Raw genomic sequence first — 21,878 nt, forward strand, 5'->3', positions numbered from 1 at the left:
GACTCCGAGCCCCATCCGTATTCAGTCATGCTCTGCTTGAGCCCACAGGAACCAAAGGCACTCAGCACTTCACTTCTGATGCCTCATAGTGTTGGGCTCTGTGTTACACCACATATTACTTTACCTCACTGTCAGAAAGCGCTTAAATTCCTGCTGATTTCAAGGAGCATATATTCATAACCAGTAAACACTGATGCGCAAATGATTTGAATAAGCTGTTTAATTTTTCTGCAACCAAGAAAAGATCTCGTGATACAGATTTGTAAAGAAACCTGTCTACTCACCATATGTATTCACTACTGGTATTTGAAGACTATTTTACACATAATTTACAAAGAGCTTTTGTTTACTGGATTTTTATAGGAATCAAGAAATGTCACTGGATGCTTCCTGTTGGCTCTAGCTAGGATCGCAGAGGCTATGTCTCTAGTAGTTAACTCACACAAGAAACAGAATTCATCCCGCCTCACTTCTGTCATCCAGAAGTTAAGCATCTCATCTGTGCTACTCACTGAGGCCTCCTTGATAGTCTGTGCAAAGAAGGCATCCGAACTAGGCAGAATAAATATTTGTCTGCAAGTACCTGATTCCCTCTATTGACTACAGGGAAAGAGTTGACTGTCTGAGACTAGCATCTGATGTTTAATTCAGTGGAAAATCACTTGAAGTTTGTATGTGCATTATCTGAATGTGCTCAGATGAAAAAAGGTACAAAATAAGCTAAGGAAGATTTGGATATGTAAAGGGATTTATTTTTCAGTTTATTAAAATATTGAATGCTTAACATTAATCTCAGTTGAATGGCTATACTTTTGTCAATACACAGTGGAAAATAGCACTGCAGTTTCTAGAGTTATTGCTATTTTAGGCGACAGCAAGAGCTGAGTGTCCTCAATAACTTTCAAGATAAAGCCTTTAAAGTAGTTATTGAAGACATAAGGTTCAGGAGGTTTCTATGGAGATGGCTCTTTTTGTGTAGGTGTATCAAAATAAGCATTTGCATCAAAGGAGACTTCTGGAAAATGGTTGTTACAAAGTCTGTGTTTTTCAATCCGTAGCTTGTCATATAGTATAATATAATATCCCTGATCTAAATATTGAAGCCAAAAGGAGTAGCAGGATTTCACCACCTATGCAAATCAGATCATGCAGATTAAATCCAATCCTATAAAATCCTGTTTTACAACAGGAATACCTTCACTCTACTTACATCCCAGATGGCAATCCACAGCACGGCCACTGCCGGCTCCTCTCTACACTGGTGTTAGGTCCTTCATTCCTGCTTTCTGCAGCTTCCCTCAGTGGGTACCATGTAGCACTCGAGCTTGCTCAAAACCATGCCACTTGGTGAGACAGGCATTCATGTCCTGTCCAAACTCTGTGACAATTGCGGTAAATTCCCTAAATCCTGCCTAACATGGAAAACTTCCCAGTGTCACTGGGGCTTTGTACCCAAGCCAAGCTTCTGGTGGTGTCCCTCACTTCTGCACCTGCGTGGTGGGGTGAGAGCATGGAAACCCCTCGGCATCTCCCACAGCCCACAGTGCCTCAGACCTGCAGCATCCACTTCCCTGATTAAGCCCCAACTGTGAAAATGCAGGGTGGCCTGCCTAGGTGGATGCCTCATCTTGCTGACGAGCTGTCACAGAGGTGAGGATGACTGGCAAGGGGAGCCACCTGGCAGGGGCGCAGTGCCTGCTGAGTGCGGCTGTGGCTGTCCGCCCTCCAGCACCAGGCGCGAGTGGGAATGGACCTCTGACATCCGTCCTCCTCTCCCTTCAGCAGTGAGTTCAGACGCCAGTTTCTCCCTGTCAGTTGCAGAGATCCTCTGTGCTTTTTCTGACTGCATCTTTGGGTTTTTTGCCTTGCTTCTGAAAGATCCTCTGCTCCTTTTCCCACTTTGGAGCTCACATCTTTGTAAAAGTGTAACTCTAAAATTTCCTCTGCTTCTGAGTGCTTGTAAATGTCTGTCTTTGGGATGGTGTGACACAGATGGGAGCACACTTGGGATAGAGGCATCTACTGGTTAAGCTCTTTGACTCCACTTAGAAACTTAAATATTTGATCAACTATCTTAGTGAAGGGCAAGGGGTAACACTCCTCTGTTTTTCAAAAAGGAAAATGTTTTCAGGCTGCAATGTTTTCCTAAACCCTATTAACCATATTTCCTAGTGAAGTTAGATAGCCTGCAGATTGAAGTTCAAGAAAGTGTGTTTGCTGAGCCCATGAATATATGAACATACCCTAAGGTATTGATTTGCTGTCATGAGCTGCTGAAAACCAGAAAAGCATTTCACTTAAAAAAACCCAGGGGTTTAGTAACTTGCTATACCTTTAGACCTCCTTCCCATGTTAAAAATTAACCACTGTAGTTAACAAATGTTTATCAGCTAACAGCAAGTTCACTTTGCTGATTCTCCAAGTATTCAAATAGAATTGACATCTGATCCATAGCAATTTCAGCTCACGTGGTTACAGACACCTACCAGATCAGATAGGTTCAGCTTTCACTGTTCACTGCCTCTAGGCTGGGATTTGCCCTTGACCCACATTTTTCAGCTGCTCATATAGAAAAGAAATGGGTAGATTATAATAAAAATCCAAAACAGGGCTACGTATCTATGGTATGATACATACATAAGACTTCGAGGCACCGAAAAAAAAGTGAAAAATCTATATATCAAGACCAGCATATGAAGAATTCAAAGCAAAGCTCTACATATTTTACACACACACAGATGCCATAGTAAACATACTCCAAAGAGCACTAAGGGAACTAGTTAATGAAATGTTCAATAAGAACATCTTGTACATTTTACTGAAAGAACATTATGTTGTCTGGAAGAACAATTTGAAGGAATGATTAATACCATCACTGGCCCCTGTGAAGAATAATTGCAGGCGTCTGATTTTATTAACCTAAAATGGCATACGCTGTATCTAGACTGTATGAAAGAGAACATGAAGAAAAGAATGTTGTATATATGCAGTAAAAAGGAAGCATTAATTACCAGTCAAAACATATATTATAATGGAAAAGAAGCACTTGAAATGCATCAAAATTTTTTGATAGCAAAGGGTTTTCTGGATTTTACAGTAATGATTAAATGAAGTTACACAGTAATATATGGAATACCTATTTGTTTCATATACCAGATCAGAGCTGTAGAGATTATTGCAATAACTATAACATGTTTTCCAGTGTGAAATAAATAAGCCTTAAGAGTCCCATTATTTCATATCTCTGTGTGGGGATTTATGCACATCCCTCCCAGCACCATTAACAGAGATAAGACTTATGTATGCAAATCCTAAGATAGCATGTGTAGAATACACCGGTAAATTTTGCAGAATAGCTATTAGACTGAAATTATAGAGGAAACACAAAAACGAACTGTCTTGTAAGAAATTAAGTATTCTGGGCTTGATCTTTATGCCCAGAGCATGACAGATGGAAAAAAAGTATAAATTGCAAGATTAAGATGTAAAATAGTACAGTAGAGAATGTTTCTGCCTGTACTCCTGGTCATGGGCAGGCAGTGCCAGAGTACGTTGAGGTTATTAACTGGAAGATGTTAATATGAAGGTGTGCTGAGAGGGGGAACAAAGGGCTCTGTTGAAATTATGTGTCATAGGTACCTGATTTAGGAGCTGGAATTGCTCTGGGATTTGAGGTCAGGAGGGTGATGAGTCAACCAAGCTCAGGTGCCCAGGGCTGGCACACCCTAGTTTCCTGCAGAAGCGATGGGGAGGTATGCCGATATTAGGTAGCCTGGTTCCTCCTTATATGTTGCAGGACATAGTTTCAATCTATGGAAAGCAATGTTACAAAAAAATCTTGGAGGACAAAGACAAATGTGCTAAGCACTCCTGGCTCTGTGGAGCCTATTCCCCAGAGCAGTTCATGAAGCTCAGGACTCCCAGTAACGTCCTGGGACTGGGGCACATGTTGCTTTCCTTGTGCAGTCTCTATCACTGGCTGGGCTTTGCCATTTCTGATTTGTGGGTAACCAGTTAGCAGAGCCCTTCTATACACGTCTTTTCTTTTTCCTCCCCCCTCTGGGGTTGAGCAATGGTTGAGTTCCTTTACCTTATTATGACTTTTAGGGTAGCTTTACGTTCAAGATCTCACCTTGCCCGTGACTCAAACTGTGCATGCTATGACTTTGATGTGTGCCTTAGATGTTTTCCAAGAAATGATGTGACACTATTTATTTACCTGCAACTGTACACAAAGCTGGGCAGATGTTGCATCTGTCTTTCTGGATGACAAGATAGTAGCTGATGACAGAAAGAATCTCTGCCACCTTCTCGTCTATTAATTATGGTTTTATGTAATTAATGTAAATAATGCTCATTTTGTACATTATGTAATTACAGTACAGCGTTAATTATACCATTTGGAGATCTACTGAATATGAAAAACATATGGTGACTTTGTTTTCCTGATCAACCAAATAATTTTAGACAATATATAATGTTTAGACAACTTGTGATTTAGGGAGAGTGGGAATGTTGTTGGGGTCTAGTTAATTTTGTTGAAGTTCCCATTCTGTCATGAAAAGTGGGAAAACACAATAGCTCTACTAGCTTTTCTGTCATTATATTGGTAAAAGAATCAGTCTTGTAATAGGCTATAGGGCCCATCGACAGGTACCAGAGCTCATTTGTGCTGAGAATTGTACAAAAATGTGACAAAAAGAAAGTCCTTGTTCCTGAAAGCCTAAATAAATTTTCTGATCTGCAACACAGCTAAGTGGAGCGGTTAATATTTTCAGCAACTCTTCATTCCTCTAGTATATAATATTAATTAATATTTATTTTTAAAGTAATAATTTTGTTTTGCAAGTGACAATGACCTTTCCAGGTTTCTTTTAGCAAGAATAATTTCCAAGTTCAGATAATATCTACTTCCCTACTGCTTGTGCTAATGGAGAATGCTCTTTCTGTCATTTTGAGCTATGAAATTTAATTGCCCAGAGTGGCTGATACTTATTTTCAACAGCTGCTGAAGAAACTCTTTAAAATGCTATAATTGCATATACAAGAATCCTTAATTTAATGTATGCCTTGTGGCATTAAAAATGTAAGTGTATGCAAAGGAGATAAAAAGCTCACAGGCCTTCTGAAGAATCTTCATTTGGGGAGGAGCACATCATGTGCTTTTTTGTGCTCTCACCTACATTTGTTATAGACGGAAGTAAAGTACTTCATTTATATAGACTTTTCCTCAATTTTACAGGTAGCAGTGAAGGGCGGTTTCAACTCTTCCTTTCATTAATTGCTTTTTCAACGAACCCGAACACCTGAATGCCACACCTCATCTTTGGTAGTCTTTGTGGTAGTGCGTCTTTGGGTGACAAGCGCAATATAATTTCTCCCTAGAAATATTTTCATGTCATAATTTGTAGTTCAGTATACAAATGAACCTTTTTACCTGAAAGGGAAAAGTCTTTGGGTGCAAGCTAGTATCTGCTATCACAGACCTATGCGACATCCTGACATGCATTGTGCAGATGATGTATTTGAATATGTTTTTGACAAAAGCAAAAAAATACTATGAAAAAGTCTTCAAGAGAAAGCATTCAGAAATTATCTGCTGTAGTAGGTAATGCACTGATTTTTGGGTGGTGGCCAGGTATTGCAGCACTTACCCTCCTTCATGCTCCCTGGAGGGTTCCTAAGGTTGATGGCTCTCCCTGGTCTGGTTGAGGTTCACTAAAAGCTGAAGAAAAATCCAGCAAAGCCCAGCATGAAATAGCTGTGAGCAGAACAGTACAGTACAGTAGCAGATAGAGGTTTTAAACATTTGACTGTTAGGTAAATCAATCCAAATATTTATATTACAGTTAGCAGTCTGGGGTAGGAAACTCTTTGTACTAAATACCAGGAGCTGCCAACTGAGACATGCCTTGATGTACTCTATGTACCAAAGAATTGAGAACTTCTGCCCTGGAGGGGTAGGCATATGAAAGAAAAGTGGTTATCTGATATCAAAGAGTACTGTCTAGATTAGAGCAGCAAGATGTAGCTGCTGAAGTGCTGAAGCTCTCTGAATTTAAAAAAAAAAAAGACATTTTACCTACTCTGTGGGGGCGTGCCTTTTCCATTATACAGGTCACAGAGTAATGGTTTAGCTACCTAGGCATGTCCTCTTTCCAGTGATAGAGTCACTGGCTTTGCCTAACCTAGGTCATATAAATGCTGCCAGGGGATCCATTAAGTGCACAGTGTAATTCCCACCGTTCCCATAGAGGAATGGTGTTTTTTCTTAGCTGTATGTTTGCTGTCGATGAACTCCAGCATTGAAGGACTTCCAGGATAACAGCTCTAAAATTAACTCACAGGTTCAACAGAGAGCCAAGTAGAGATTTCTTGCTTAGTGGAAGTTCTGAAAATAGAAGGGGGTGTCTTAAATAGGCTGGTTTTTGCTGATCAGCAACCACAGGTTTCTGTTCCCTTCTATTTTGAAGAATCCCAACAGAAAAGAAATCATTTCAATGAACTTGTGAAGCAAACAAAACACAACAAAACTCACTCAGCAATCAGAATTTACTTGGAAGTTTTTCTCCTCCACCCTTAATAAAAAGCCCTAGGTATTTGCATAATCCACTCTCTGGCTCTTGGGACTCAGCAAGTCATCTGTTTTTAGGATGTGCTGGAATGGGAAGAGAAGTGGTGCACATGGGCAGAAAGCACATTTATATGTTGTCACTTCTGAGCTGCTCTCTGGGGACTGACCTTGCAGAGCAAGCAGCATTTTCCCTGAAACAGTGTGGAAGCATTACCAGATTAATATGGAAATGTAGGTTAAAAATGTTCTCTGTCATTGGGAAGCTACAGGAATTACTTAGCTGCTACCAAGGGATTGTGAATGAGTTTCAGGGCAATTGAGCACTGAATTTCCTAGTGTATCACAATTACAGAAAGAAATGTGCTGTGAGTGGGAGAGCTTTTAAAATGTTATTAATTACTTCATCAAAGGTTTAATACCACTATTTGTGAGGATCATGCCTTTCGTCCCCCTTTTCCAGCAATCATCACATTTCCTTTATTCTTTCAGCTCATGTATTTGGATGCTTATTGTACTTATTTTCCAAGCTTGAGGTTGTCAAATACACTCTGGGATGAGGAGGGAAATGAGTGGAGGTAGGAAAATACAGAATTAGAAAGATGGTATTTATTACAAAATGTTTCAGTTAAAGGAATTTTACTGAGCTGGAAACCAGACATTTCAATTCCCAGATCTTCCATTGTCACCTACAAATGTATTTGTGTCCATCCCGACCACATCTGCTTAATTGAGATCTCTTATCCCACATGAAGGAAATTATTATTATGCACCCATGCCACAAGTAAGACAACGGAGAATTTGCAAAAAGCACACTGTCAAAACTGGGAAGAGATCCATCAGCGCCAGTTTGCTTTGCGGTGGACTGAGGAGCATGTACACACACAGCTGGCTCCGCTCCACTTGAAAGTGGGAAAGGGATGGATCTCCTCAAAACATGGTGACAGGGTTGCTTGTGGTCGTGTAAGCATTCCTTCATAGAGGTCCTGGACTTTAATGGATTTGTTAGATTCGAGTGTTGTTTAAAAGAATTGGCCCAGAGTTAAATAACTAGGGTTGCTGAATTGTCTGAAGGAATACAGAAAGCATTCACGCCAGCATCTGGTGTCTCTGTTCCTCTAAGCATCTAGGATCTCAAGTCTTTCTACTTACACTAGGAGCAAACACATTTCCATTATAACTTGGCATCTTCTCAGAGCATCTTGTATTATTCTGTAGACATCCCTAGAAAGCTCTTTTCCTTAATTAGAAAAGGAAACAGCATTTCAGGGCTACTGAACACACTTAGCTTATACCTACTTGTGGTAGAGAAGGTATTACAGAATGCTTTTTATGGTTTAAACCTGGTATAATTTTCATGCAATTCTGCAGATTTTGAATGGGCCTCTAACACTTGTTGTTTTTTTCTTTATTTCTCCCTACTTTTTATTAACTGCTGTTTAATCATGGTTGTCCTAACCTCAGCCTTTAAAGGTCTGGGTACATTTCAGATGGATATTATGGTAATCGAATTATTAAGGCTGGATAAGAACTGGAATACAGTTGAAGCAAAAAACTACATATGATATAAAACTTCAAAGACTTGGTCAGCTAAATTCAAATAGGGTTCCAGGTCATATTTAGTAAATCACCTCCAGCAACAAAAGGGGTCAAGTCAGCCATCACTTTTTTTCAGGAAATCTTGCAGGGAAAAGGGAATCTCCTTTCTTCTGTCCTGGAACCATCAATTCCATTCATCTCCACTGGTTGAGGCACATCACTGTAAAATGACAAATATTCCTGCAGAGTTACAAAAGCCAGTCCCTTTTGTTTTATTCACTGCCTGCGTGGTAGCGGAGGGAGTGACTGGGGGGAGAGGGCAAGTGCAACACAAGGTGCGTGTGGCTTTCAGGGGTCTGCGGGCAGCGGTGCCCAGGCGGCCAGGGTCGCTCAGCTGCTGTGACACTGAACTGCTGGTCGCCCTCACGCTTGAGAGCATGGGGTTGTGTGGTGGCACAGCTGCCCCCCCCCGCACCACAGCTGCCCCCCCCGCACGGCTGGCAGCTGTTTCGCACGGGCTGTCCAGCAGCCGTCAGCTGGCAGCAGCCCTCAGCTGTCACTCCTGGCCTCATCCGTATTCCAAATGCTGGGCAAAAAGGGAGGTTAAAGACCGCATAGCCCTTCAGCTCCTCACCTAAATCCAGTTTTGCAATAAAACTAAGACCATAGCATAAAAGATAAACTGGTGTTATCTAAGTCGCAGGGTGTGAGCCCGAGGTGTCCTCCAGGGGCTCATTCCAGGCTCTGAGTTCCGGGCAGCCAGTTTTGTTGTATAACTATGTCATCATCAGCTGAGTTTTGGTATTTTGTTTTCCAGAACTGCTAGTGCAATAATAATAAGCCCAGTAGTAATCTTTGCAAAATCCCTTCTCATTGCCTACTATATTGAAGTAGAATGGAAACAAATTGGCAGCAGGCATCTAGAAAATTAGATATTAACTTTCAAAAGTGCATGCTAGTTTGCCCTGTAATAGCTGGGAAGCAAGAACATTATGTTTCAGCACTGAACTTTTTTGTGGAATCAAAATATTCTCTCACTATAGCCTGGTTCACATCTGCTGTGGGCTTTAACGTTGTTAACAATACTTGTGATTGCAGTAATAGAAATGTAGTCAGGGAAGAGAAAAGGAAAAGCCCTCTTATTTGTATTCAGACCTCTAACTCTAACAATGCAGTTAATCCTACTGCAATTACTGTGAAAAAAAAAAAAAAAGAAAGGAACAAATCTGAGAAAAGAAAATTAATGTGAAAAAACCCCACTCCTCTGCATTTATTTAATGTTAAGGATGTGAAATAAACCCACACAATCAAAGAAGTGCACAACTGTGACAGGAAATTTGGATCAAAATCAGGATCTTGATAAAGACTGTTATTATAAAAATAGTGTAGTTGACCACAGAGGAAAAAAATACTCCCTTTGACTATTTAGGGCAAATCAGATAGCTGAGGCTGTTATTAAAGTGACCATGGGTTACAGGCTAGAGGTAGCAGCATTACTGGAAGGGAAGTTGCATAACGGCAGTCACTGCTCTGCCCTGGGCCTCTGAGCTCACCAGGCGCTGCCCGTGGGGCAGGGGCGCTGCGGCTGCTTGGCTTTCTCCTTCCCAATAGACCTGACCGAATAGCACAAATCATTTGCTGCAAGAAGTAAAAGAGAAGGTATGCCCACCCTTCCTGGTTTCAGCAAAGGGGCACCTGCCCATTTTATCCCGTTTTCCATTTACCATTTTTCTTTGAGCATTTTGGTAGGCTCCTTATTCCCTGTCTTTCACTGCTGCCTGACATGAAGCTTTTTTGGACATTTTCTGCTTTTGGCATCTGTGACTCGAGCCCCTGCCCATCAGCTTCTCAGGAACTTCAACATGAACTTTCCCAGATTTGCTCCTTCCTTCTTGTCACATGAAGATCTGTCTGTCCCACTCTCTATAGCTTCTTATTACTCATGATGTCCCTCGTGTTTTTTCTTCCCATCTACTAGTGTCACCATCCTTCCTGATTGGGTTTCATCTCCCTTAAGTTATGTACACATTAGATATCCACGCCTGAACTGCTCACCCAGGCTTCCTTTGGCAGCTGTTTACAGGAATAGACACTCGTATTGTGACTCATCTGACTTGTTTTAGATGTCCTCATTGGGATGAAATGCATTCTGGAAATGCCCATATATCTTACTGAAAATAACAGGGAGTTATCCAAATAGGCCAGATGGAGTTGTTGGCATTGTAGCTGTGTAAAATGAGGTATGATGACTGCCTCTGATATGTTTCTTCAGAAGGTAGCATAGAGAATAAATACATCAAGAACTTTTTCAAAACTTCTTATGCCTAAATCTTAAGTCAGTTTCTGAGAATGATTAAAGAACCCAGATAAACTTCACACAATACCTGACTTTTATTACAAACAAGAGCACTATTTTCAGACTATTAAATAATGCTAAAAATGATTCAGAAGCATCTGTTTTCCTTATATGTTGACTTGTTTCCTCCTGCCCATAAAATACATACTTTTAATCTTAATGACTGATAAAAATTGTGGTTTAGCAGAAACTTTATGGTATACTGTTAAAAGAAAAGAAAAGAATTTGTAGATGTTGGAACTTAGTGCATATATATTCTGAAACTATCTTCAATCCTGTGCAATAGGATATTGAAATTGTGAGCTGTCTAAAAACTACCTTAGGGCGTTTTTTTGGATATATATATATATTAAGCACATCTTTTTGATTGTTAAATTATATTATTTTATAATAAAACAGTTTTGGTTTTTAAGTTAGTCTCCTAAATCAGATCTGTCAAACTATTGGGTTACATCATTGCTCATTACACATCAGGACATACAATAACAGATTTTACATGACATAGTAGCGTTTTACAATTTCTCAAATCACCTCGAATATAACCGTGTTTAATTCATAGTTATGTTGGTCGTCTGAGTATTGGCTGGTTCTGCAAACACGAAGCTGCGCAGTTAATACATTACAAATGCACCTTCCTGCCTCTTGCAGTGAACCACTGCCCTGTCGCGGTGCGCTCTGCAGCCCTCTTCACCGGTGAGGCCAGTGCTGAGATCTTTCTGCTTTACCCCAGTTCACTGAAAAGATCATTGTGGTCTGTCTGGCCCAAGCATTTGACTCAACACCCTTTTATTTCTCTCAGTGGCTTATACTTCGCTGGTGCATCTAATCGGTGCCTTGCCCTGAGGTCTCCACAGAGTTTGTCCCTTCCCTATGTGACCATTTTTTGCTGCTTCTGGGTCATTCTTAACCCTGTTGCAGCACCAGTGATTCTGTATCCAGTTCTCTCTTCATTAATTTTTTTGTCTTCCGTTTGCGGTGTCTCCCAGGCAAATCATCACCTGGGATTCCTCTCCTGACTGGCCTGCAGCTCCCTCCTCCTGCAACTTGCTTCTCAATACAAACTTTTGCCAATATGGCTACAAAATTCAACCTATTCAAAATTGCTTTATAGAAGTACAGGTAAGGGTATGGCATAAGTTCACGATATGGAACAAAACAAAACAAAGTATGAAATACATCTCATATATTTTAGCCTTTGTTCCCATTCTTAGCATGTTTGTTTTTCTATAACCGTAAGTATTCATATCATGCATTTATAAAGCCTAACACAACCTGCATGTTACTGAAACATTAAAGATTTTCAGAGATGCAGAGGTAGAACCTGTAAACATTAATGCTCATTATGGTTCAATATTTGGTACAGCACCATATACACAAAACAGATGTTTTTGAAAGTTTAATCTTTTTATCTTGAATGCTTCCATGAATTCTGTTATTGTTGCATTTCCTAATTATACCTCATAATTTATAGTATATTTGTCTTCCTAATACCAATGCAATGCAAATACGTGCTATTGTTCCCATTTAGCAGATGGAGAACTAACGAATAGAGAAACTATGACCCAATAAAGAGCACTGACATCCAAAGCAGAGCAAAATTAAGGTGTCTAGATTATTAAAAACAAACTTAAAGCCACATTCGATAAACTTCACTCTCTATGAACATCATTGTAACTGACTGCATACTGCAATTGTCAGTCAAAAAAACTCAAAATAAGGGTTATTTCTAGATTTATATCAGGATTTAATGCACAGTATCTGATTACTGATATCAGTTACCCATGAGGCACCATGCAACAGTGGACACAGAATATTCAAGTTTCACATCCTTGTATATGTGAGAAAACTCGCAATAACAGTAGTGAACAAACATAAAAAAAATTAATCACACCCATGTAATATTTACCATTAAAGAACAAAATTACTTTAAACTGAGAAAACTAGTTAAAAAGAATAATTAGCTAAAAGGGTAATTTTTCTTCCCTGAACTAGTAATTGAACAGCAGACAACAAGGGATTATTAGTAGAAAAGAAATCATCTATCAGAAATGAAATAAAGCTTTCCCTCCCACCCCTACCCCCACCCCCCTACCTCCCCCCCCAAAAAATGGGGGGAAGAAGTATTTCAAATGTTTGGAAGGAAAGTCATCTGTTAAAGGCAGATTCATTCGTGAATAGGATTGTAATAAACAAAGACTCTAGTGCAAGCCTATAGATGATTTTTTTTTTTTTTTTGCATTAGTGGTCATTGTAGGAAAGACTAAGGAGGTATCTATACTGCAGATTTTCTTTATGGGTAAAATACACGAGGACTGTATCTGTGTGAACTGGTAATAGAAGAGACTAATACCTAGCAATCTGATAGCAAAACAATAAAAAACATCAAATGGGTCATCAGCTGTTAAAATGGGCTTTTATTGGCTCCAGCAGATCAGTAAGTCTAACATGCTTATCAGAAAATTTGCTAGAAATTATAATAAAAAATATTCAGTGGACAAAAGAGTAAAAATGATATATTGGGCAAGAATCAGAACAACTTCTGTGGAAGAAAGCCACACTTTGCAAAACTATGACAATTCTCTGAAGGAGGCAAGGATTATTTGCATAATGTTGATTCAAACTTATGAACTTGAATTTTCAAAAAGAGACCAACAGCGCTAATTAAACCGAATTGTCATGGGGTAGAAGGGTAAACCCTTTCCTGGATTACTTGATGAAAGATAGGAAACAAAGGATAGGGTGAATAATCATTTTTGACAGCAAGGAACCATCAGCAGTCCAAGGATCTGGATTCATAAATGCTGTGGAAAAGTGAGCTGAGAGGTGATTTTTTGTGTAATGATACAGAATTAATCAGGGTAGTAAAAGCATAAGCTGCATGTGAAGAGTAACAGAACAGTCTCATGATATTAAGTAATGAAATGACAGATGAAATCAACGTCAATAAATGGAAAGTCATGCACTGAGAAAAAATAACCTTCACTGTTCATACACAGTGATGGACTCTAAATTGACTATTACTACTCTTGAAACCAACCTTAAAGTCCCTGAAAACATCAGTGAAATGTTCAGTTGACGTGCCTTCTACAAGAAAAACGTGACAATTAAAGTAGGAATTATTGGGAAAAGAATGAGGAAATAAAAATTTCAGATGGATATGTAAATCTATTGTACACCCACATCTGAACAATAAATGTGGTTCTGAGTAATCCATTTCTGAAATGGATCTAGAGAGCACAGAGAAGGGTGACAAGGAAGAACTGCGCTACAGAAAAATTTCTATACAAGCAGAGGTTAAATAGATAACACTGGAAAAATGATTGAGGGGAAATTATGAAGCCTGTAAAAATAATAATAAAAAAGTTTGGAACAATGAGTAAAAAAAATAAATATTCAGTGTTTCTTACAGAATAAGAATTAAGAACTAGTGCATCTATTAGGTGCCAGACTTGAAACAAATGAAAAGAAGCACATTTTCATGCAATAAAGCTGAAAAAGACATGGAGGAGAGTCCGTCTTCATATATTAAATTGTAGCTACAGCTTCTGGCTCAGGAAGTCCCAAGGGTGCTGAACTGCAGAGGCTGGGATGCTGTATCAGAGAAAGGATCATTTGACTTGATCTATTTCCTATATTCTTTCCTTAACAATCTATTAAGCTACATTTATTCTAGGAAACTAAATAGAGCCACAGCAGAGACCCAAGTTTAGAGAACTCAGCGGTTCTGACAGAAGTTGTGCTGTGCTGTTTGTCTGCAAGGCTGAAAACGTGCCCTGACTTCTTTTATTCACTGTCAGAGGCACAGCCTTGGTGGCCACAGTGAAAGTGGTGGGCAAGGGACGTCTTTGGCTCCATGCAGGGCAATTATTTGCTCTTAACATTAGCCTCCCTTTCTTTGCCTTGTACACATTTTTTAAACATCTTGGGGCTGGTTAAGTCCTTTACCTCTTTTAAATCCCTTACCTCTTTCCAACTGCATCGTGCAGAAGTGCTTTGTTCAAAGTGTGAAACTATTTTTCCTTTTGTAAATTTTCATTTAGCTGTAAAAGATGTGCTTAGTAAATTCTCTGCCTGCTTATTTTTCTGGAGCATGGTTAGACATCTCTGTCATGTATGTATGGGGGACTCATTCTGGTGTAAAGGAAGTGAGTTTTGTTCAGATATAGGTGATAATCTGGTTCAAATCCAAACCACGATAATTAAAACTCAGGTCAGCCCAGAGACAAAACCAAGTGCAGATCTCTCACATGGGCTTTGTTCCATTCCCACCCAAGCACTAGGGTAACTCTAGAAACAGAAAGAGAACAAATGTTTGTTCCCACACTACTGTTACAATAAAACAAAAGCTTCCAATTTTTGGAGGAATTTTGGAAAGCTGTAACATTTTTTGTTTTACATGCTTGCTACAGATGAAAAAGTTTTTCTGAAGAGGCTTTTTGTGCTCTTATGACAGTCATTTCCATTTGTTGGACCAACCCTTGCATTTTCTCATGGGCCACTGTGTGCATCTACTATCACACTTCTAGTCAACCCATTTGTAAATTTTGCTGCTTAACAGTGCTCCACAGGCTCTCTTGCAAACCATCATGGTTTCAGACCACAGCTTGAGAACTAATGATGTGTTGGATAACTGAATTTTCTTTTTCCTGCTGATGCCTTTAGTTCAAGCTAATCCCAGGGGCACTGAGTTAACCACCATTCAAGAGTCTCAACATGTACGCTGATTACAGAACTGTGTTTACTGTACACAGAGCTGGCAGATCCCTTGGAGAGGGTCTCTAGACAGCAGATCACTCCTTACAGCTTGGTTTAGGTGCAAAGTCAGTGTGGGCTGAGGAGCTGTGTCCTGCAGCATGCCTGGACTCATGTGCCCCTCTCAGGATGACACTCACTGGAGGCTATTGCCTCCCCAGCCTTCCTTATCATTGTCCAAATGTCACCTACCTATACTTGCTCTTTCCCCAGTAAAAATTATTTTTTATCACAAGCCCATTTCTCTAATAGTTGTGTTGATTATGACATTATTCTGCAGCATAAAAAAAAAATAATTTGCTTCCATACACGTGTCTCTGACTAAAACATCTGCAGGGCCTGACAAACATATATTTTAAAATACAGGTTAGTCATATTTCTAACTGAAATCAGGTGATTTCGCAGATGCTTGATAATTTTAAAAAATAGGACAAAAAGTTTTCACTTTTAACTATATGCTTACTTGAAGTGCATTTATTTTCTGAAAAAACAGCATTGTAACAGCTGTTGATGCAAGGGATTTTTTCAGGAACTGCTTGTATGCTCTCAGAGAATGATGGTGAAGATACAGCAATGATAAGAAATGAAACAGCTATCAGAAGTGAGACTATAATCGCAAATATTTGGATGATTGTGTAACAATGCATGAGTGAATTAATTCTAAGAGCAGTCATCTGAGTACATACTGAACTGAACAAGAACATTCCCTTTAAGAAATTATTAAGAGGCTTTAACTATAACATAAATAACAATGTGGCACAAAGTGTTTGGATATGCCTTTAATGGAGAGGAGATAAGCTGAGATAAGAAAGGAATTGGAAGAATTTTGTCTAAGGACAAGAAGTATTATTCTCAGACCCTAATGTTATACATGTGATCATGGCCACATTGTTAGAATAACATGAAGTTTTTTGGTAAATGTACATGGTGGTATTGCTGTTACATAAATTATACCCGTTGCTCCAGGTAAACCTGGGAATTTGACCTTGACACGTAACACAGCTCTGATCCATTGATCAGAATGAAGCAAATTCATTAGTACCTAGACACTGCAGCCACTTCCATGCTCACAGATTTATCTCCTAGGCAGCAAACCCGGTGTGATTCTCGCACGTACAAGTGTGGCTGTGACACACAAGTGGACATTTTCCTGAGACTTGCTCTAGCCCTGAGGGTATACGGCTCAGTCCAGGAAACATGTCTTCTTGGAGCAGGATGCAAGTGATATATCCTGAATGTGTACACTGGTCAAATAAAAAAAGAAGTTAAAAATTACCTTTTTTTTTAAAAAAAAAAAAAAAACTGAAACAAAAACCCAACACTTTTTGCTGTTCTTTTGAATTAAAAATTTACTGTGAATAGTCCATATCTGAGTTAGCATGCTTGGTCAGCTCAAGCTTGTAAATCACATAATACCACTTCTAATGTGATGTTGTGTGAGGTGTTTTCAGAAAAAAGAATCATGTTAGCTGTTTCTTTTCCATGAAGGTATGGAAACAGGATCATTTCCAGTGATTACAAGGTAGCATCAGAATAGTTGTGAAGATGGCTGAAGAAAATTCTTTTTTTTAAAAAAAATCTAATATCTATTCACAAAAAGACAGTCTTCATGGCTGTGCACCTGTTCAGTACCACTGAATGGACCTAGTGCAGACAGGACAGATACTTGTATGCTCATGGCCAACTGATCTCTAAAACTGGTGGTCTGGGGGGATGGCAGGTGTGATAGTGTGGGCTATTTGCTATGAAACCTTCCTGAGAATGTGTGTAAGTGCTCAGGTGGCTAGCCTCAGCTATGTCCCTTATGGCAGCTATCACCCACCTCCACAGGCCATTTAAATTGCTTTAGTTGACAAAACTACAGACACCTCAGTGACAGCGCATCGTAAGTGTTATAAAGTCCAGTTGGAAACTTTTGACAAGTGCTCGCTAGCTCCCCTTTGCTTATCTTACTGAAAACCAGAGAAAATATATCCATGGCATGTTCTCTAAGAGAACCCTTAAGGGCATGTCTACACCAAGCTCTGTCTGAAAACAGAAACAGCATGAGAAAAATGGGAGAAAGTCAAGAGGGAGGTGGCTATGATGACCAGGTTATTGTCTAAGAGACTGGCACAGAAGGAAAAGTTGAGGCACCTGGTGATGCTTATTCAGAAAATTGGTGGGGCATAGTCATCTTCATGTATATAAAAAACCTGTAGAAAATCAAGGAATAAACTGGAAAACATATATTGCCAAGTCTGCTATGTCTAGGATGAGAAATAATAGGCCTAAAGTGAAGCAGTATTTAGCATACTAGGAATAAAATGGTGTAATAGATTGCTCAGGGAGGTTATGAGATGTTCATCATTGGAGACTTCAGGAACAGACTAGAAAAATATATGTCAGGAATTATGTGGACAGAGCTGATCCTGCTTCCGGGCAGGGAGTTGAGCTGGATGACCTCTTGAGGTCCTTTCTGGTCTTATTTTCAATGATTTTATGACTGTGGCAGTCTACCCAGCTTGATGTGTTTGGGTGCAAGATCTTACTAACATGACCATGCTGCATTTCAAGGCAGAAATGTTCCCTTCACTGAATTAATGAACCCACTTAGTGGTAGCTTGGGGGTCCCTGTAGCAGACTGTGATATGGCCTGCAGATCTGCTATTTAGCATCAAATAACCACCTTAGACATTTTAAAGATACACTCTGAAGAACAGGCTGGGTACAACATCTATTGAGAACACCGTTGTGCTCAGGGGTCAGCTAGGGAGACAGTTCTGTTAACCACTGTCAAACACCATCTGAGGGAGTCACACAAAGTGACACTTCTCCATCCCAGGCATCACACATTCTTTCCACGGTCCAGCGCATGTGACCACTTGGTTCAGTCTGCGACAGCCAGCCTTGCAGGGGGGTGCAAGCAGCTGCAATAGGCTGTCCTCAGGCTCTCTTTTTAGCTGCTTCTGTTAGGGCTTGTGCTTTAGGGGATGTACACCTATGTGTTGAGTGCTGATGACACATGGCGCTCTGCTTTGCAGACCATAATCTGCTGTTCTCTATTATAGGGGTCGGCTTTCCAACCTCGCCACTTTTCCTTTGATAAGCAGCTCACATTGCTGTGCTATTTCTGGTCTACAGGGAATTCCTAGGGAATACTGCAAATACTGTGGCGATACTGTCTGGTGTCAGCTGAAGTGTGTGAGAGGGTGCAATGTACTGCTTTGCCAGGGAGAGAAAATTGGGTCATGTTAAATCTAGTACGTATGTCAGCCATTCTTCATTTGGCATAAGTGAAGAAAGCCATTGATCTTTATTACAGAAGAGGTGGCCAAAACACAGGCTACATGCACAGCTAGTGTGCGAGCAAAGCCGTGGGTCCAGGGGCTGCCTGAGGTCCTCAGACTAGAAAGCTGGGGAATAGACAGGGCTGCGGGGCTCTCACTTTCTCAAGTTCCCACTATAAAAGCATCCTTTTGCTTCATACTGCATACAGGCTCTGGCTAGCTCATTTAATCTCATCTGTGAGACGCAGTGGCTGGATCCTAAGTGTCCCACTGGCTCTCAAGCTACATATCTGTAGGCACTTCAGTTGCACTTTCTATGTCCAGGATGGGCAGAGCAGCCAGCAGGGAAGATGTCCTTGCCCAAGGACACTCAGATTATTTTAATCCCCAGTTGTTATATGGAAGAAGTCAGCAAAGATTTCTGCTGCAGCAAAGATCATAGGTTTTCTTGAGATCTGGCAGAAGAGCTAGTGGTGCTCAGCCTTGCTCTGCAGTGTACAGGCCTTGACAAGAATTTAGAAGAAATATGCTTGATTTACATTATTGTGGTAATTTGTCCAATTTATCCCAAGAGGGACTGTGGGCAAGACAGAAATTCAGCATGGGGATTTTAAAACACTACACAATGCAGAACCTGTGTTGTCCTAGAGGACTGTTCCTGCAAGGAGATGTAGTAAGAGTAATGCTGGTGTTCATCTGATACGACAAGGGACCTTGAATCATGAGATATCTTGAATCTCTTAGGAGAAACAATAAACCCAAATATGAATCTCTTAAACCTTTCAACAGAGACCTAAAAGTATGCTAGTGAACCAACATTCAGATGTTATGATGAATTTCACAAGACAAAGCTTTTGTCTTTCTGTAGTTCATTTAAAGCTACTGAATTGTGATTTATACAGGACTGGCTATTTTTACTGCCAAAGGGACTAAACGTCACAGATGAGTTTCTTCCCACTGGAATTCAATCAACTTGAGTGCAGGATTTTAAAATCTTATGTACTCATTCTAGTTCTGAAGTTTGTTGATATTTTTTTTTCAGATCAGCTCCCTAAATAATATTGGCAAATGCTGATTCAGGTTTTCATAGCATAACATATGCTGCTGCTTTCTCTAATTAACAGAGTTTCCAAAGTTTCTTATCCACATGCATGTGTGCACACAAACACAAGCCTGCACATGTGTCTATGCGAAGCACTTGAAAGAAATCAGATGACAAATGCAAAATGGCATGAAATCTGAAAAGTGAAAACAGATTAAGATGTTCTTAAAATGTGATTTTACTCTAAAATGTACTGACAGAAATTTTCACTTTGTCAGGGTGCTATGGTAAAAAGCACATTTTTTCATTAGAATAATCAGGAGTATTGTTTTGTCACTGTATAATAACTTTAACCCTGGAACTCTTCAAAGACAAATAAAATGATTATCATAATGCAAATGTCTCTCAGCTCACAGTGCTGAGGACCGAAGGACACAGGGGCTGCATTCTCCTCAGAACGGGGGATGGACCCACTGCAGTCTCCCTGCTTCTTTCCTTGGTTATTCTGGTGTAAAATGAAGCTGTAACACTTTGTCACCCTGTTTCTCTGAGATGATAGAAACTTTTTCATCGTTCTGTGAGCAGCGACTGTTGCTGCACAGTCCCAAGGTCATCAACGCCATTCACAGGCACAAGGAGGAGGATTTCAAACTGCTGCTACTCCTTGGCCAGGGCACAGTCAGGTGCTTGTTGTAACGGCCTTGTCAAAGTTGGTAGATGAGTTAAATATGATTTAAGCTAATTCTGCCCTCAGTTACTAAACCACTTTGCTCCAAAATGTGTTACTAGCTTCTGGTTGTTGTTTTTCCAGGCTTGTCAGTTGGCCGATCTTACTGATGATGAGAGGGATTGGCAGTAATCTCTTGCTGGTATCAGCCAGATAGCAAGTCTGCATATCAGTGAGCTTTCGTAAACGTTTGCAGTGATCTCTAGAGGGACTTTGTATATTTGATGCTGGCTTTTTCTGAGTAATGGTCACAATGAAATGTCCTCCCTCTCCAAGTAATTTTTTTTCTTTGAGGTTTTCATAAGACATTTACATTCTTTTCTATTAACAAATAATCTTAATAAAATAACTTCATTTGCATAATATCATTTGCAAAACTGATAATCTTTTGATCTTTAGTGAAAATGGGCATGATTTCTTTACCCTTAGTCTTTTAAAGCTCATCTACTGCATCAGAGGATCACATGTCATGTTGGCTTCCCTTTTATTTCCCTGTGTGAGCTTTATTGCAAGATACACATTGTTTTGTCTATAGACAAACACGCTGAGTAGCCTTGTATCTGTGCAGCTACACTGCTGAAAAGTACAGTCAATAAACACAGAGGCATTTTGCTCTGTCTCATATTTAGACAATATAGTGGTCACGACAGACAACACCTACACAGAATGTCAACAAGCTCCAAGTCCTTGTGATCAGGCTCTGGGTTTGTCTTCGGCCAAACTTTGATTTAAGAGAAAACAAAAGCTCAGGTTAAATCCCTACCTGGTACAAACTGATGTAGTTCCACTGAATTCAGTTAACACCAGCTGAGAATGTAGTCTTGTGTTTGTTGACTGGAAGCTTGTTCAAGTACCTTATCCAGGCTAATTGTAGTTAAAATGATTGCATCTATTCTGACCCGAACAGCTGAAGGTGTCACATTTGGCTGCAGAAGGTTTTGTCTAAATAGAATATGAGGCAATGTGTCTCCCAGAGGTCTCAGTTCACACCTTGGGGTGCTGCAGCATGGCTGCAACTTGTTCACCACTGTATTAGCAACTGGGATTATATATAAACCTTGGGATGAGTGCAATATCATTTGGGAAGCTCTGTTTCTGTTGTTTGAAAGTAAGTTGGACAAACCTGGTGTAACTTTTTCATTTGATTGCCCTGCTATGAAATTTGAATTTACTCTAACTGAAAACCAGTTTCTGTAGCAAAATTAAGGAGCACATGTTAAAAAGAGCAAACATTGCCTGATTTAATGGTTGCCTGCCTATATTCATAGGGTCTGAATACTGGAAAATAGAAAAATTCACTAAAACCTGCAATATTAGAGAGCTTCATATGGAGATAAAGGAGAGAATTAGTCTAAAACAGGTTTAAATTTTTTTAAAAAAATCTATTTGTTTTTATTGTATTTTCAGTTTTATCAGTCATGGCTTAATGTGATTGCTCTAAGTTACACATATCAACTGTAACCGACTTGGAAGTGAGCTTGAATGTAGTAGTAATGAGAGGAGTCCCTGGATAACCCCATCTGGCTGGTGACTGGAATCAGCATTTTCCCTGAACGTCATGATTTTCTTACAGACATACAAGAACTTTTTTCTGCTGCTTTACAGCCAGATGTTGCCCTTTC

The 21,878-nt window shown here is 39.8% G+C and overlaps 1 long non-coding RNA gene across 1 annotated transcript in view; it reads left to right on the forward strand.

Moving 5' to 3' along the window:
* Positions 1–9,656: 9,656 nt before the first annotated feature.
* The window catches only part of LOC130150756 (uncharacterized), a 38,014-nt gene continuing 25,792 nt past the window's right edge, over positions 9,657–21,878 (forward strand). Inside the window, exon 1 of the long non-coding RNA XR_008822366.1 lies at positions 9,657–9,769. This is a non-coding gene — a long non-coding RNA (uncharacterized LOC130150756). The remainder of the gene's footprint in view (positions 9,770–21,878) is intronic.

Source organism: Falco biarmicus, chromosome 5 (assembly GCF_023638135.1).
Source record: "Falco biarmicus isolate bFalBia1 chromosome 5, bFalBia1.pri, whole genome shotgun sequence".
Lineage (NCBI taxonomy): Eukaryota > Metazoa > Chordata > Aves > Falconiformes > Falconidae > Falco > Falco biarmicus.